Raw genomic sequence first — 18,268 nt, 5'->3', positions numbered from 1 at the left:
ATACCTCCCTGCAATTCCTTGAGAAGACGACCCGAGGTTTAATACTCGGTTATCAATTTTAAAGGGGTTTGTTACTTGTGACAACCAAAATGTTTGTACGAAGGGATTTTTGTCGGTTTAGAGACTATATCTACAACGCGACTGTTTTTATGACATTCTTTACTGGCAAAAATCCTAATGTCACACATCTCCATGGAGATGTCGCCCTTCGGATTCGTGGTGTGGGAACCCCCGAGATATAGTGCTCGGATCACTATCCAAGGTTTTGCGACTGTACGCTCTGATGATCTGAAGGGATGTGAGCGGGATCTATTGCCACCGACCTCACATCTAAGTGCAAGCGGGACGAACCACCATCCTTACGCCACCGCCGCCGCTACCTCGACAGGCGGGATCCAACCTCAGTCCCTGCCGGGCGCGTAGCATCTCATAATCTCAATGAAAAAGTGGTACAGTGGTTTTCAAAACATTTTTAGTACAAGAAAGATCCATCACTTCATTTAGAGTCCTTGACTCTTTTCAACCACTGTTCTTTCACATTTCAGTTCCTTGCTTTCTCATCTCATTCATCAACCATTCATCACACACCATCAAACGTTCCCCCGTACAACAGAAACCTAGTACTCCGTTTGCTAACCTTTTCCAAATAACAGTGTCTAAAGCCCTTAAACTATTTCGCAGGTTTGGACACCCAAAAATATGCCCAAAAGTCTTAAAATGGTGTTGTAGAAGCTTACAACCTTGTTGGGGAGGTGAAATAGTTGAAAACAAAGTTTAAAATTATGAAACAGGTAGTGTGCGTCTGCACAGGGGTGTGCGTGCGCACACGGAAAGATTTTGAAAGTGTGCGTATGCACAGGTACTAAAATTTACAAGCCTGTTCACTCGCACAAGCTGTGCGAGTGCCCCCAGCAGACGACCTTTCTCGACTTGTGCGTGTGCACAAGTCTGAGCGTCCGCACAGGTCGTAATGCTTCTTTGATGTGCGTGTGCACAACCTGTGCCAGCACTGCTACCAGAGCCTTTTCCCCTGCCTGTGCGTACGCACAGGTTTGTACATCTGCACAAAATATAATTTTTGCAGAGTTGTGCGTGCGCACCAGGCTGTGCGTCCGCACATATTAGAAAATCCTAAAATTCTGCAACTTTGCAAAATTTTAGATTTTTAACACCAACTTTGAATGATCATAACTTCCTCTAAAAAATTCCAAATTTCACAAACTTTATATCGATTTAAAGGATTTTCAAAGATCTTTAACTCTAGATGAGTTTCATCAGAATTTGAAAATTAAGACAAAAGTTATGATCGGACAAAGTTCACCAAAAATCCATTTTTACCAAAGGCCTCAAGACTCCTTTTTTTTTCCAAAACTCACAATTCAAAACCAAACCAACCCCAACCCAAACATTACCAAAACAACATAAAAGCCCATACCCTTCCTTTTTCAACTCACCCATCCATAATCCCAATCACACTACTCAATACCATCAAATTCCTTACGCATCAACATTCAAAACCATCATAGATAGTCTTTAACCAACATCAAACATCAACAACTACTTCAAATCCACATCACTTAACCTCAACATTATCAACCATTATCCACACTCAACATACACACTCACCAACATCAACCAACGTCACAATTTATAATTAGCACCAACAACATCAATATTCCTCATCAACCTTTATAATCATTAAATACCAATAACATCATTATTCATCATCAATCCTTAAATACCAACAACCTCATCAATAACACTAATAATCAATACTCATCAACACCACAATTTCCAATAATCATCCTCAACCACAATAATCTAATGCAACCCACAATTATCATCAATTCACATGTAAATATTTATACACCAACAACATTCAATCCTATCTTAGGGTCAACTAGCCTAAGTGTCCATAAACATTACAGATTACATAAAGGAAACCGAAACCATACCTTGGCTGATTCCCAAAATGATTCAAACATCCACCAAGCTTTGCTCTAAAGCCTCAATCAACTCCAACAAACACCAAAACTCAATCTAACATCACATATACAAACCAACATCAATGTAATACCCGGTCTAACCGAAATTAATTAAATAATGAGTAAGTAGGAGCGAATATGGTTGGAAGATTTGGCAATTGGAATTTGATGATTTCAATATGATATTTGGATTCAGTGAATTTTTCCGAGTCGAAAGACATAGTTTTCTGCGTAAAAGTGCGCAGTGAAATTTTGACCGGCAGTATCAGCTGAGACCTGTCTGGTACTGCAGCTGAGAAAGTTGATTATGAGTAAATAATATTAAGAAATGAGGAATTATGATTAGGGGAGGTAGAAATATTTAAAGTGCGATTTAGAGCGCTAATCTTAAAGGTTTTGGCCCAAAATTGGGCCAACGGACAAAAATAAGTGAACTGGGGCTAAGTGGTCCCAAGACCCAACATATATAAACATTAGTTATGAGCATTTCAGCTCATTTTGCCCTAAAGAATGAGTGTTGGGCGCTGAATAGAGAAAAGAGAAGAGAAGAGAGAAAACCTAACTCTCTTTGATCTTCAAACCACCATAACTTGAGCTACGGAGCTCCGATTGACGAGCCGTTTGCGGCCACGCGTCGCTCTTCTCATCCTCTACATTTCTATCTAAGTTTTGTGGTGAGTATTCCATTCATCTCTGCCCAGTTTTCGAAATTCCCCTCTGTTACACGTTTTTGGGAAGTTAGTGTTGAAATCTTGTGATTATTGGGTGTTTAGGGATACTCCAACATGGATTCTAAGTGGGTTCTATCCCTACTTCATATGGGCTGAGGTAAGAAGTGCTCAAACCCTTGTGATTTATCATTTTTTATGAGCCCTAGGTTGATGTATGTATGTGATATTGGTTATGTTAGTGCATTTGATGGTTTTGGTGCACAATTGGGAGATTGGTGTTGCTTGAGGAGCTTTGGTGAGGCTTAGGGCTAAGGTTGGTGGAGACTTCCAAAGAAGAGGCTCAATTGATTTGGCTACAAGAGGTACGGTTTAAGTTTCATTTAAGTACCGTGTGGTGTGATGAGAATTCCTAGGCTAGATGCCCCTAGGATTAAGTTTGGATTGTGTAAATGGTTGATGCTAATATGCATAGTTGGTATGTAATGTGAATTGATGATTGGGTTGAGAATTGTGTGTGGCCTTGTATGCTTGGTGTATTGAAAATTTGATGTTTTGGGTAATGAGTATTGAATTGTGATTTATGCAATTAAATTGTGAAATTGGGCCGGAGGCCGGAAAGAGGTAAGAAAGGTAAGTTGATGTGTGCATTGTATGATGACACAAGTGAGTGGATGAATTTCATATAATGAATATATGAATGATTGGGTTGGTTATTAAATAATGAGGTTTGAGGAGTTGAAGTGTGGAAATTGGTAAACTTTGGGTGAAATAGTATAGATGGGGTATGTTTGATTTTGGTTGAGATATATTATGTGGTCATATATGTGAGTATGATTATTGATGCCTTGATGGTATGATAATGCGTGAGAGATATGTATGTTGTGATATATGCTTGAGAAATGATTAAGGTTGATTTGGGGGTGAAACCACGTGATAGTGAATATGATATTGGTTATATATAATGATGGTTGATTGGAAATGGTATTGTTGAAAATTGGCATGAGGAAGAGTATATGATATGTCAATATGTTTGAGTTTGAGCCACTTGGGTGAAGTGGGTTAAAATGATGGGATAGTGATTTTGTATATTGTGGTAAAGTGTCAATGTGTGAGTTGAGGAGGCTTGATATTGAAATTGATGTATTTTGATTGATTTCAAAGAAAAGGGATGAAAATGGCATGTTTTGATTGATTTTGAAAAGAGTTGAAAATGGCTTGTTTTGAAAATGGCACTTTGTGGTTTTATATGAAAATATGGTTTTTGGGCATACTTTGACGGGACATAACTTGGACTACGGATCTTTGTTTTGTGCCAAATCTGTTTAGAAATGAAATTGGATCCGGGATGTCCATGCCGTTCGAAGAACGGGTGAAAAACGATTTAAAATGAGGAAGTTATGTCCGTCGGAAGATTGGGGGTTGAAGCTGTGAATTCTGCAGTTTTTAACTTAGAAAATTTTTAGCAGAATAACCCCTTGCGCGTGGGCGCACTTGGCGCGTACGCGCCGTTCTTTCAGAAAACGCCATCCACGCGTGCGCGTGGTGTGCGCGGGAGCGCCGATAGTGCCGCACCCAATGCCCAGCCATTTTCCAGAGAGTTGTGCCAGAACTGTGCCAGCTTTGTGCCTGGGGCACGAGAGTATCCACGCGTACGCGTGGTTGATGCGTGCGCGTCGATTTGGCAAATTTTTAATCCACGCGTTAGCGTGCATGACGCTTGCGCGTCGATGAGTTTTTAAGGACATCCACGCGTGCGCGTGGAGTACGCGTACGCGTGGCATTGTTTTCATGCCAAAGTTGATATTTGAGTTTTAAAAGCCAAATCTCATACTTCTAAGCCTCCGATCTCACCACTTATATCTTAAATCATTATGATATGTCTAGCTATTAGAAAAGGGCTAGTGAATGAGGTAACTTGCGAGTGAAGCAAGGGGAAAATGAATAATCAATGAGGATCATTGATGATTTTGTGAGATGTGGAGGATGGTGGTGGAAGTGCTTGTTATGCCATTGGCCGAAGGGCCGTAATTGTTTATGAATTGGCTGGTTCTGGATTGAACCGTGAGCCGGAATAGCTGTGTATGCTATGAATATTGGCTGGTTATGGATTTAACCGTGAGCCGGATGGCTGATATGGATGTTGATCCATGGATGAGAATTCATGCATGTTTATGCTGAATTATTGATAATTGTGATTTGCACTTCCACTATCTGAGATACGAGTTTCCCTGGGTAGTAGCAGTGGCTAGTCCACTTGCTCCGGGTATGAGACGAAAAATGATGTTTATGATAAATGAGTTAATTATGGAGTTTTGAATGAATGTAACTCTGATACCTGGGTAGTAGTAAGGGTTGGGGTTCGTCCCACTTGCTCCAGGTTAATGTTCGAGATTTGATAACAATGAGGATTGATAATATGAATTGAGATTGAATGAATATATGTTTGAGATACCTGGGCAGTAGCAAGGGTTGTGGTTCGTCCCGCTTGCTCCGGGTTAATGCTTAAGATACCTGGGCAGTAGCAAGGGTTGTGGTTCGTCCCACTTGCTCCAGGTCAGAGATTGTGACGCCTGGGTAGTAGCGGTAGTAGTGGTGAATCCACTCGCTCCAGGTTGAGCTGTTAAACACCCGCCTGGGTAGTAGCCGCAGTAGTGGTTGTTCCACTGGCTCTGGGCTGAGCGGGTAGTAGCAAGGGGGTTGTAGCTTAAACCTACTTGCTCCGCAAGGGGTGTTTCTGTCCATGGTTAGCTACCAGGACGTGTCGGGTTGGCTATATAACCGACAGATGATATCATCAGCCATAGGGCAGGCATACATCATTTGCATATGTTTGAATTGTTTGGGTTTGCCTATTTGTTTTGGATTTCTATATCATATATGCTATGTTACCTGATTACATGCTACTTGTTCTACTTGTACCTTATTTGTGTATTACTTGTCTGTATTGCTTGTGTTTGTACCACTGAGAGATCCCTCATGATGGTGTTGGTGGATGTTGGGGCTGTTCTTGATGAGATGAATTGATAATGCGATTGCATAATGATGATGATTTTGAATGAGATCATTTGGGCTCCCTGGGTAGACGCAGTGATGTGATTTCACTAGCTCCAGGCGAGGGTATGATGTATTGATATAGAGCTGCTGAGGTAGAGCAACTGGTAATGATTTCGCTTATGATTCTGAGTCTGATTCGTGAAAGAATCAGCGGATTGGGAAAAACATGTGTAATATGAACTAGATTTAGTATCCCCTTTCGACAGATGCCTATTCATGGATTAGTGAGAATCTAGGCTGGATACTTGGAGAAAAGGAGTTTAGGATGCTTAGTGAGTTTTTATTGCAGTGCATTGTATTTATTTGGCACTTTTACCGTACTGGGAACCCATGGGCCCGGGGTTCTCATTCCGTATATATCTCTTGTTTTTCAGATACAGGTTCAGGTGCTCAGAAGTGAGCTGTGGTTCGTCTGAGAGCCGGCGAAGATCCTTATTTTCTCTACTTTGTGTTTCGCTTAGAATCTCTCCACCTTTGTTTTGAAAAGATTATATTATGTATTGAACTCTTTTGGAACTTGCCTATAGAGGCTTTTATGTTTCCCTTGGGAGAGATTAGGATATATTGTTGTCAGCTACTTTCATACTGTACCCTAGCCGACCTAAACTTCGCGGGTCGCGACTAGTGGCTATTTACTTATGTTATATATATATATATCTATCTGTTATCTATCTCTTAATCTCCTTTATGCCTTGTCCGTATATCGCTTTCGACTTCGCGGTTTAACTTTTCGTTGTCGAAACGTGAGTGATACGTCTTCGCGATTTTATTTTTACTCTTTTCAGGCTTCTCGATTAATACTCCTTTCAAAATTACCTATATTTATATATTAAAAATCCACCTGAGAGTCGTACCACCGTAATATCACTGACTTATGACTCGAGCATAAGGATTTGAATATTAGGGTGTTACATTATGGTATCAGAGCAGTTCGTCCTCGTGAGCCTGAGGGATGGAACTGGTTATGCTTCGATGCATACTCTGAGTCTGTGCCTGTGCTAGTTAGGGTATCTAACTGATACATCTAGCATGAAGTCCATGAGTGTACCTTTGGTACTTTGAAGCACTATACTTCCGATATTGAGACTGATCAACTTGATATCGATTGTTTGGTGTGTATAGGAACCAGATGGCGCCTCGTGGACCCGGTCGGGGACGTGAGAGAGATCGTACTAGCACACAAGAACCGGAAATCAACTCGAATAACCCGGTAAACCTTATGGCGGCGTTGGAGAATATGGCTGCTGCTATGCAAGCCACTGCGGAGGCTCTTGGGCAACAGATAAACAATAATGGCAATGGCAGAAGGGAAGCTCAGGGCCCGATGACACTGGCAACTTTCTTAAAGGTTAATCCACCTAAGTTCAAGGGAACCACCAATCCGACTGAAGCTGATACTTGGTTTCAGGCCATGGAGCGAGCACTGCAAGTGCAGTTGGTGCCTGAAGAGCAGCGTGTTGAATTTGCTACCTATCTGCTCACGGGGGAAGCATCGCATTGGTGGCAAGGGACTCGACGTCTCCTGCAGCAGGGGAATGATCCTATCACCTGGGGTGCCTTCCAGGTGGAATTCTATAAGAAGTACTTTCCAAATTCCGCCAGGACGGCCAAGGAATTGGAGTTACTACAGCTGAAGCAAGGTGCTATGTCCGTATCTGAGTATACAGACAAATTTGAGGAGCTATTTAGGTTTTCCCGTATGTGTCAAGGAACTCCGGGAGACTCTGAGGAATGGAAGTGTATTAAGTATGAAGGAGAACTTCGAAGTGAAATCCTGAGCTCCGTTGGACCGATGGAGATTAGGGTCTTCTCTGAACTTGTGAATAAGAGCCGTATTGCTGAAGAATGTGTGAGGAAGGCTGTTGAGGCGAAGAATGACCGTCGGGAGTCCCACTGCAGGGAGCACAATCAAGAATACCCAACAAGGGGTCAAGAGTTTAAGAGAAGAGGATGCCCACAACGTTTTCCTCAAAGGCGAAATGACCTTGCAACGAGTGAGGAGTCCCAAAGGGATGGTAAGGGAAAACGAGCAGCGGCTGCTTCTAATGTTCTGAGCTGTCAGAGGTGTGGAAGTCATCACCCGAATAGGCCTTGCCGATTGGGGTTAGGCGTATGTTACAAGTGCGGGTTACCAGGGCATGTATCAAGAAATTGCCAACAAGGAGAGAGTCAGGATGCGGGCCGATTGCGACAGTAAGATTGAGGTAATTGCAATAATCAAGCTTAAATGGTAGTGTGTGATTTTATAATACCGCATGTACAGTAAAACTGGGAATGTCGAGCTTAATATTAGACTGAGAAGCAAACCGGATGGTCCGAGTAAGGATTTGCCTTAATACAAATGGATAAATGCTTGTGATGTAAATGATTTTCTGTTGAGAATGATGTGTTGTGTTTGTTATGTATGTAGTTGGTTGGTTTCTAGATTTTGGTAAAACGGATTGAACCTATGACTTTTAGTTCCTTTGATTTAAATAGATAAGCAATGGTCCTAAATGATGGATTTGGAAACGTTGATTTGAAATGCCAGTCATGCTAAGTTGTGGTTGGATACTTGAGAAAATAAGTGATGGAGCTAATACTTGACGAGAAATCAAAGTGGCATAGCGGAAGCTTGCTAAAGCGTTAGCATAGTATGGTAATAATAAGGAAAAGTGGGGTATGATTAAAAATGCTTTATGCTTTGAGTACTTAAAAGTTTAGTGAGCTTATACAGATACTGATTCTCGATAATTGGAATTAATTGCGACGGTGAGCCTTAATGGTTCCGAAATGGATGAGGAAATTACCATTGATGCATAGTCGGATTTAGATGATGATTGAGTGCAAGTTGTTGTGTTCGAGAGATGAGTGCTATGATGTTTGGTCATAGTGACCTTGGATTTAGTTTGGGATTTGAAATGATTGGTTTTGAAAGAAGAATGTGAAAACCATTAAATTGAAATGTTGATGCGGTACTTAGATTGGTTTGAGGAAACCCGTGACGGGTGGTAGACTCCAGTTTTTAGGAGAGGTACTGTCGAGTTTTTTTTCAATAATTCGAGGATGTGTCGGTTATAGTTTCGAGAATGATCTTTGATTGATTATAGTGATATGGAATGATGGCTATGATCAACGATGATGGCAATATTATTGATGTCATGATTTGAGATTTAATAGGGTGTGAGTTGATGAGACGATAAAAGTAAGGAACGAATGACCGAGATCCTCAGAGATAGAGAAATCAGAGCGCGGCAACGGAAGCGCGCAGAGTAAAAGGACCTTGGAACTGTTATGCGTTGGATATAACGGCAGACTACGCTCGCATACTCGTAGTGATGGATGGAATTTTCGAGGGCGAAAATTTCTGTTAGGGGGGTAGAATGTAATACCCGGTCTAACCGAAATTAATTAAATAATGAGTAAGTAGGAGCGAATATGGTTGGAAGATTTGGCAATTGGAATTTGATGATTTCAATATGATATTTGGATTCAGTGAATTTTTCCGAGTCGAAAGACATAGTTTTCTGCGTAAAAGTGCGCAGTGGAATTTTGACCGGCAATATCAGCTGAGACCTGTCTGGTACTGCAGCTGAGAAAGTTGATTATGAGTAAATAATATTAAGAAATGAGGAATTATGATTAGGGGAGGTAGAAATATTTAAAGTGCGATTTAGAGCGCTAATCTTAAAGGTTTTGGCCCAAAATTGGGCCAACGGACAAAAATAAGTGAACTGGGCCTAAGTGGGCCCAAGACCCAACATATATAAACATTAGTTATGAGCATTTCAGCTCATTTTGCCCTAAAGAATGAGTGTTGGGCGCTGAATAGAGAAAAGAGAAGAGAAGAGAGAAAACCTAACTCTCTTTGATCTTCAAATCACCATAACTTGAGCTACGGAGCTCCGATTGACGAGCCGTTTGCGGCCACGCGTCGCTCTTCTCATCCTCTACATTTCTATCTAAGTTTTGTGGTGAGTATTCCATTCATCTCTGCCCAGTTTTCGAAATTCCCCTCTGTTACACGTTTTTGGGAAGTTAGTGTTGAAATCTTGGGATTATTGGGTGTTTAGGGATACTCCAACATGGATTCTAAGTGGGTTCTATCCCTACTTCATATGGGCTGAGGTAAGAAGTGCTCAAACCCTTGTGATTTATCATTTTTTATGAGCCCTAGGTTGATGTATGTATGTGATATTGGTTATGTTAGTGCATTTGATGGTTTTGGTGCACAATTGGGAGATTGGTGTTGCTTGAGGAGCTTTGGTGAGGCTTAGGGCTAAGGTTGGTGGAGACTTCCAAAGAAGAGGCTCAATTGATTTGGCTACAAGAGGTACGGTTTAAGTTTCATTTAAGTACCGTGTGGTGTGATGAGAATTCCTAGGCTAGATGCCCCTAGGATTAAGTTTGGATTGTGTAAATGGTTGATGCTAATATGCATAGTTGGTATGTAATGTGAATTGATGATTGGGTTGAGAATTGTGTGTGGCCTTGTATGCTTGGTGTATTGAAAATTTGATGTTTTGGGTAATGAGTATTGAATTGTGATTTATGCAATTAAATTGTGAAATTGGGCCGGAGGCCGTATATTTTGGGCCGGAGGCCGGAAAGAGGTAAGAAAGGTAAGTTGATGTGTGCATTGTATGATGACACAAGTGAGTGGATGAATTTCATATAATGAATATATGAATGATTGGGTTGGTTATTGAATAATGAGGTTTGAGGAGTTGAAGTGTGGAAATTGGTAAACTTTGGGTGAAATAGTATAGATGGGGTATGTTTGATTTTGGTTGAGATATATTATGTGGTCATATATGTGAGTATGATTATTGATGCCTTGATGGTATGATAATGCGTGAGAGATATGTATGTTGTGATATATGCTTGAGAAATGATTAAGGTTGATTTGGGGGTGAAACCACGTGATAGTGAATATGATATTGGTTATGTATAATGATGGTTGATTGGAAATGGTATTGTTGAAAATTGGCATGAGGAAGAGTATATGATATGTCAATATGTTTGAGTTTGAGCCACTTGGGTGAAGTGGGTTAAAATGATGGGATAGTGATTTTGTATATTGTGGTAAAGTGTCAATGTGTGAGTTGAGGAGGCTTGATATTGAAATTGATGTATTTTGATTGATTTCAAAGAAAAGGGATGAAAATGGCATGTTTTGATTGATTTTGAAAAGAGTTGAAAATGGCTTGTTTTGAAAATGGCACTTTGTGGTTTTATATGAAAATATGGTTTTTGGGCATACTTTGACGGGACATAACTTGGACTACGGATCTTTGTTTTGTGTCAAATCTGTTTAGAAATGAAATTGGATCCGGGATGTCCATGCCGTTCGAAGAACGGGTGAAAAACGATTTAAAATGAGGAAGTTATGTCCGTCGGAAGATTGGGGGTTGAAGTTGTGAATTCTGCAGTTTTTAACTTAGAAAATTTTTAGCAGAATAACCCCTTGCGCGTGGGCGCACTTGGCGCGTACGCGCCGTTCTTTCAGAAAACGCCATCCACGCGTGCGCGTGATGTGCGCGGGCGCGCCGATAGTGCTGCACCCAATGCCCAGCCATTTTCCAGAGAGTTATGCCAGAACTGTGCCAGCTTTGTGCCTGGGGCACGAGAGTATCCACGCGTACGCGTGATTGATGCGTGCGCGTCGATTTGGCAAATTTTTAATCCACGCGTTAGCGTGCATGACGCTTGCGCGTCGATGAGTTTTTAAGGACATCCACGCGTGCGCGTGGAGTACGCGTACGCGTGGCATTGTTTTCATGCCAAAGTTGATATTTGAGTTTTAAAAGCCAAATCTCATACTTCTAAGCCTCCGATCTCACCACTTATATCTTAAATCATTATGATATGTCTAGCTATTAGAAAAGGGCTAGTGAATGAGGTAACTTGCGAGTGAAGCAAGGGGAAAATGAATAATCAATGAGGATCATTGATGATTTTGTGAGATGTGGAGGATGGTGGTGGAAGTGCTTGTTATGCCATTGGCCGAAGGGCCGTAATTGTTTATGAATTGGCTGGTTCTGGATTGAACCGTGAGCCGGAATAGCTGTGTATGCTATGAATATTGGCTGGTTATGGATTTAATCGTGAGCCGGATGGCTGATATGGATGTTGATCCATGGATGAGAATTCATGCATGTTTATGCTGAATTATTGATAATTGTGATTTGCACTTCCACTATCTGAGATACGAGTTTCCCTGGGTAGTAGCAGTGGCTAGTCCACTTGCTCCGGGTATGAGACGAAAAATGATGTTTATGATAAATGAGTTAATTATGGAGTTTTGAATGAATGTAACTCTGATACCTGGGTAGTAGTAAGGGTTGGGGTTCGTCCCACTTGCTCCAGGTTAATGTTCGAGATTTGATAACAATGAGGATTGATAATATGAATTGAGATTGAATGAATTATGTTAATGAGATACCTGGGCAGTAGCAAGGGTTGTGGTTCGTCCCGCTTGCTCCGGGTTAATGCTTAAGATACCTGGGCAGTAGCAAGGGTTGTGGTTCGTCCCACTTGCTCCAGGTCAGAGATTGTGACGCCTGGGTAGTAGCGGTAGTAGTGGTGAATCCACTCGCTCCAGGTTGAGCTGTTAAACACCCGCCTGGGTAGTAGCCGCAGTAGTGGTTGTTCCACTGGCTCTGGGCTGAGCGGGTAGTAGCAAGGGGGTTGTAGCTTAAACCTACTTGCTCCGCAAGGGGTGTTTCTGTCCATGGTTAGCTACCAGGACGTGTCGGGTTGGCTATATAACCGACAGATGATATCATCAGCCATAGGGCAGGCATACATCATTTGCATATGTTTGAATTGTTTGGGTTTGCCTATTTGTTTTGGATTTCTATATCATATATGCTATGTTACCTGATTACATGCTACTTGTTCTACTTGTACCTTATTTGTGTATTACTTGTCTGTATTGCTTGTGTTTGTACCACTGAGAGATCCCTCATGATGGTGTTGGTGGATGTTGGGGCTGTTCTTGATGAGATGAATTGATAATGCGATTGCATAATGATGATGATTTTTGAATGAGATCATTTGGGCTCCCTGGGTAGACGCAGTGATGTGATTTCACTAGCTCCAGGCGAGGGTATGATGTATTGATATAGAGCTGCTGAGGTAGAGCAACTGGTAATGATTTCGCTTATGATTCTGAGTCTGATTCGTGAAAGAATCAGCGGATTGGGAAAAACATGTGTAATATGAACTAGATTTAGTATCCCCTTTCGACAGATGCCTATTCATGGATTAGTGAGAATCTAGGCTGGATACTTGGAGAAAAGGAGTTTAGGATGCTTAGTGAGTTTTTATTGCAGTGCATTGTATTTATTTGGCACTTTTACCGTACTGGGAACCCATGGGCCCGGGGTTCTCATTCCGTATATATCTCTTGTTTTTCAGATACAGGTTCAGGTGCTCAGAAGTGAGCTGTGGTTCGTCTGAGAGCCGGCGAAGATCCTTATTTTCTCTACTTTGTGTTTCGCTTAGAATCTCTCCACCTTTGTTTTGAAAAGATTATATTATGTATTGAACTCTTTTGGAACTTGCCTATAGAGGCTTTTATGTTTCCCTTGGGAGAGATTAGGATATATTGTTGTCAGCTACTTTCATACTGTACCCTAGCCGACCTAAACTTCGCGGGTCGCGACTAGTGGCTATTTACTTATGTTATATATATATCTATCTGTTATCTATCTCTTAATCTCCTTTATGCCTTGTCCGTATATCGCTTTCGACTTCGCGGTTTAACTTTTCGTTGTCGAAACGTGAGTGATACGTCTTCGCGATTTTATTTCTACTCTTTTCAGGCTTCTCGATTAATACTCCTTTCAAAATTACCTATATTTATATATTAAAAATCCACCTGAGAGTCGTACCACCGTAATATCACTGACTTATGACTCGAGCATAAGGATTTGAATATTAGGGTGTTACAATCAAAACCTAAGATACCCAAAACAACTAAATACAAGAGTTTAGTGAAAACTTATCTTACCCAACGTGATTAGGAGTAAAATTCAATATTTACCCGCTACTAGAGCTCACCTAAACAAGTAAAATCACAAAATCTACTCATAAACTATACATGAAATCGTGCAGAATCTAGGGCTGAAAACTGGGAAATGAAGAGAGAGATCTTACCAGATTTCTTTAGATAGAAAGGAAGAACTCGTCAAGGGCTTCGCGTGGCTGCAAACGGCTCGTTAATCGGAGCTCCGGATCAAAAGTTATGGCTCCCGGAAGGTGGAGGTGAATAGTAACAACTCCCCTCTTCTCCTCTCATCTCAAAACCGCGCCTCTCCTCCCTCTTAGGACTGAAAAATGAGCTCAAAGTTCATTAAATGAGCTTATATATATTGGGTCTTGGACTCGGTTTGGGCCAGTCCAATCCGTTGGCGTTTTTGGTCCGTTTGGTCCACTTTGGGCCAAAACTTTTAAGATTAGTGTTCAGTTTTCGATTCTAAATTATTTTTATAATTTTAAAACAATAAATCACTTTTCAAAATATTATTTTCCAAAATACGCAGCACTGGATAGACCAGAGTCGGTACTGCCGGCTTAAGCGCCAGTACGCATTTTTACAAAAACTTTTCGAAAGAGATACATTTTCCAACTTAGAAAAATTCACTGAAATCAAATTTCACATTTATATTTTCAAATTAAAACTTCTAAATTTTGAATCTATTTCGGGCACTAAAATTACTTTATTAAAACGGTTTTATGTGAAAACGCGGGTTCTTACAAAAATCCTTGTCAAGAAAAACCCAATGGCAAAAAATCTGACCAAGGAAAAAAGAGTACAGTCTCCCCCTCTTCTCGACATCATTTAATGTCTCGAAATCAGTGCATCCCAATCTCATGTACCAATCTTTCAAAAGAGGATTTTGGGAGTGACTTTGTGAACAAATTTGCCAGATTGTCACTTGAGCGAATCTATTGGACATCAATTGTCCCTTGATTTTGAAGATCATGAGTGAAAAAGAATTTAAGAAAAATATGCTTTGTTCTATCACCTTTGATGTATCTGCCTTTGAGTTGAGCAATACATGTTGTATTATCTTCAAACAGGACAGTTAGAGCTATCTTATGATCAATCAGTCCACATGATGACAGAATATATTAGATCAAACTCCTGAGCCAAAAACACTCGCGACTTGCTTCATGTATCGATAGTATTTCAGCATGATTAGAAAAGGTTGCTGCTATGATCTGTTTCGTAGACCTCCATGATATAATTGTACCATCATATGTGAACATGTATCCTATTTGAGATCTCCCTTTGTGTGGATCAGACAAGTATCCAGCATCTGCATAGCCAACTAGTTGTGACTTGGATCCATATGGATAAAACAATCCCATATCAACCGTTCCATGAAGATATCGAAAGATTTGTTTGATTCCACTCCAATGTCTTTTGGTTGGAGAGGAACTATATCTTGTTAGTAAATTCACAGCAAATGATATATCAGGTCGTGTATTATTAGCAATATATATTAGTGCTCCAATGACACTAAGATATGGTACTTCAGGACCAAGGATATCTTCATTCTCTTCTTTAGGACGGAAGTGATCCTTTTCCACATCCAAAGATCTTACGATCATTGAGGTACTCAAGGGATGCGACTTATCCATATAAAATCTTTTCAAGATCTTTTCTGTGAATGTCGTTTGATGAATAAAGATCCCATTTTTCGTATGCTCGATCTGTAGGCCGAGACAAAATTTAGTCTTTCCAAGATCTTTCATCTCAAACTCTTCTTTTAGAGTTTTTATAATTATTAGAATCTCTTCAGGAGTTTCAATGATATTTAAATCATCAATGTACAAAGCAATTATAATGAATCCAGATGCAGATTTCTTTACGAAAACACACGGACAGATATCATCATTCTTGAACCCATTTTTGGCCAGATAATCAGTAAGACGATTATACCACATTCGTCCAAATTGCTTTAGACCGTATAAAGATATTTGCAATTTGACTGAGTATAACCCTTGCGAATATTCATTGGATGGTTTAGATATCTTTAGTCCTTTAGGGACTTTCATATAGATATTACGATCTAATGAGCCGTATAAGTAGGCTGTTACCACATCCATTAAATGCATATGCAGTTTATGATATGCAGATAAACTGACTAAATAACGCAATGTTATAGCATCTACTACAGGGGAATACGTTTCTTCATAATCTATATCGGGCCTTTGTGAAAAACCTTGTGCCACAAGTCGAGCTTTGTAGCGCACAACTTTATTTTTCTCATTTCGTTTTCTCACAAATACCCACATGTATTCAACAGGTTTTACATCTTCTGGTGTACAAACTACAGGTCCAAACACTTCACGTTTTGCAAGTGAGTCTAATTCAGCCTTTATGGCTTCTTCCCATTTTGGCCAATCATTTCTTTGTCGACATTCTTCGACTGATCTTGGCTCAAGATCCTTACTTTCATGCATGATATTTAATGCCACATTATATGCAAATATTTCATTGACAATTGTCTTATTCCGGTCCCATTTCTCTCTTGTAAAGACATAATTTATCGAGATCTTGTCATTTTCGCAATATTCAGGTACCTGAACATCTTCTGGCATTAAAACTATATCAGAATTTTGGACAACTGCAGGTGTCTTTACTATGTATTTTTTAACAGGGATAGTATTTACCCCTTTTCTCTTTTGAGAATTTTTGTCTTTGGAACCGACAGGCCTGCCACACTTCTGGCGTGAATTTGTTTCAGTGGCTATTTGTCCTACTGGGACATCAATTCGAATTGGGGCATTTTCCGTTGGTATATACGATTTAATTATCCTCTTTGTGTCGAAAAATGCATCAGGCAATTCATTTGCTATTCTTTGCAAATGTATAATCTTTTGAACTTCTAGTTCACATTGCCCTGATCGAGGATCTAAATGCATCAACGATGATGCATTCCAATTTAGTTTCTTTTCAGGAAACTTATTCTTTCCCCCTAATGTTGAAAATTTTGATTCATTAAAATGACAATCTGCAAACCGGGCTTTAAATACATCTCCAGTTTGTATCTCAAGATACCTCACTATAGAGGGAGAATTATATCCAACATATATCCCTAATTTTCTTTGGGGTCCCATTTTGGTGCGATTAGGTGGTACAATGGGAACATATATCGCACACCCAAATATTCTTAAATGGGAAACATTTGGCTGCTGGCCAAAAGCTAATTGCATAGGAGAGAACTGATGGTAAATCGTTGGACTCAAACGAATAAGTGTTGCAGCATGTAAAATAGCATGCCCCCAAACCGAGGTTGGGAGATTTGTTCTCATAAGTAAGGGTCTAGCATTTAATTGGAGGCGTTTAATAGGTGATTTTGCTAATCCATTTTGTGTGTGAACATAAGCTATTGGATGTTCAACACTTATTCCATTAGCCATACAATAAGCATCAAAAGCTTGGGAAGTAAATTCACCAGCATTATCAAGACGAATTACTTTGATTGGATTTTCTGGAAATTGTGCTTTTAATCAAATAATTTGAGTCAGTAATCTTGCAAACGCCAGGTTGCGAGAAGATAATAAGCACATGTGTGACCATCTCGAAGATACGTCTATTAGGACCATAAAATATCTAAAAGATCCACATGGTGAATGAATAGGTCCACATATATCACCTTGAATTCTTTCTAAGAATTCAGGGGACTCAAATTCAATCTTTACTAGTGATGGCCTTAAAATTAACTTCCCTTGAGAACATGCAGCACAACAAAATTCACTAGTTTTAAGAATCTTCTAGTTCTTTAGTGAATGTCCATGGGAGTTTTTAATCATTCTCCTCATCATGGTTGTTCCCGGATGACTCAATCTATCATGCCAAGTTATGAATTCATTTGCGTTAGTAAACTTCTGGTTTACAATGGCATGTGATTCAATTGCACTAATCTTGGTATAATACAACCCAGATGAAAGTGAGGATAATTTTTCTAATATAACTTTCTTATTTGAATAATGAGTTGTGATACATAAATACTCATGATTTTCTTCATTCATTATCTCAACATGATATCCATTTCGGTGAATATCTTTGAAACTCAACAAGTTTCTCAGGGACTTGGTAGATAATAGTGCATTATTTATTATAAATTTTGTTCCTCTAGAAAACAAAATTATAGCTCTTCCGGAGCCTTCTATCACATTGCCTAAGCCAATAATAGTATTAACATATTCCTCTTTTGGCACAAGATGGGTAAAATATATATTACTTTTGAGAATGGTGTGTGAACTTGCACTATCCGCAAGGCATACATCTTCATTATATATCCTTGCCATTTTCTTTAAAGACAAATAATAATAATAAAATGAGCAGTATGCACAGTTAAATTGAATACTTGATAATGATTATTTTTCTAAGAAACATTGTACATAAAAATAATGTCATATACTAAAATTTTATATTAAAACTTCGACACATTTAATGATTTCAAAATATATAAACATTAATATTTCATTATTTATATAAATCACATTTGAAACTTAAATACATAGAAAATAAAACTTAACAATAAGTTCTTTACATTT

This window comes from Arachis stenosperma, chromosome 3 (genome assembly GCF_014773155.1).
Source record: "Arachis stenosperma cultivar V10309 chromosome 3, arast.V10309.gnm1.PFL2, whole genome shotgun sequence".
Classification (NCBI taxonomy): Eukaryota; Viridiplantae; Streptophyta; class Magnoliopsida; order Fabales; family Fabaceae; genus Arachis; species Arachis stenosperma.
The sequence above is the reverse complement of the archived record's forward strand: the minus strand, read 5'-3'. Positions refer to the sequence as shown.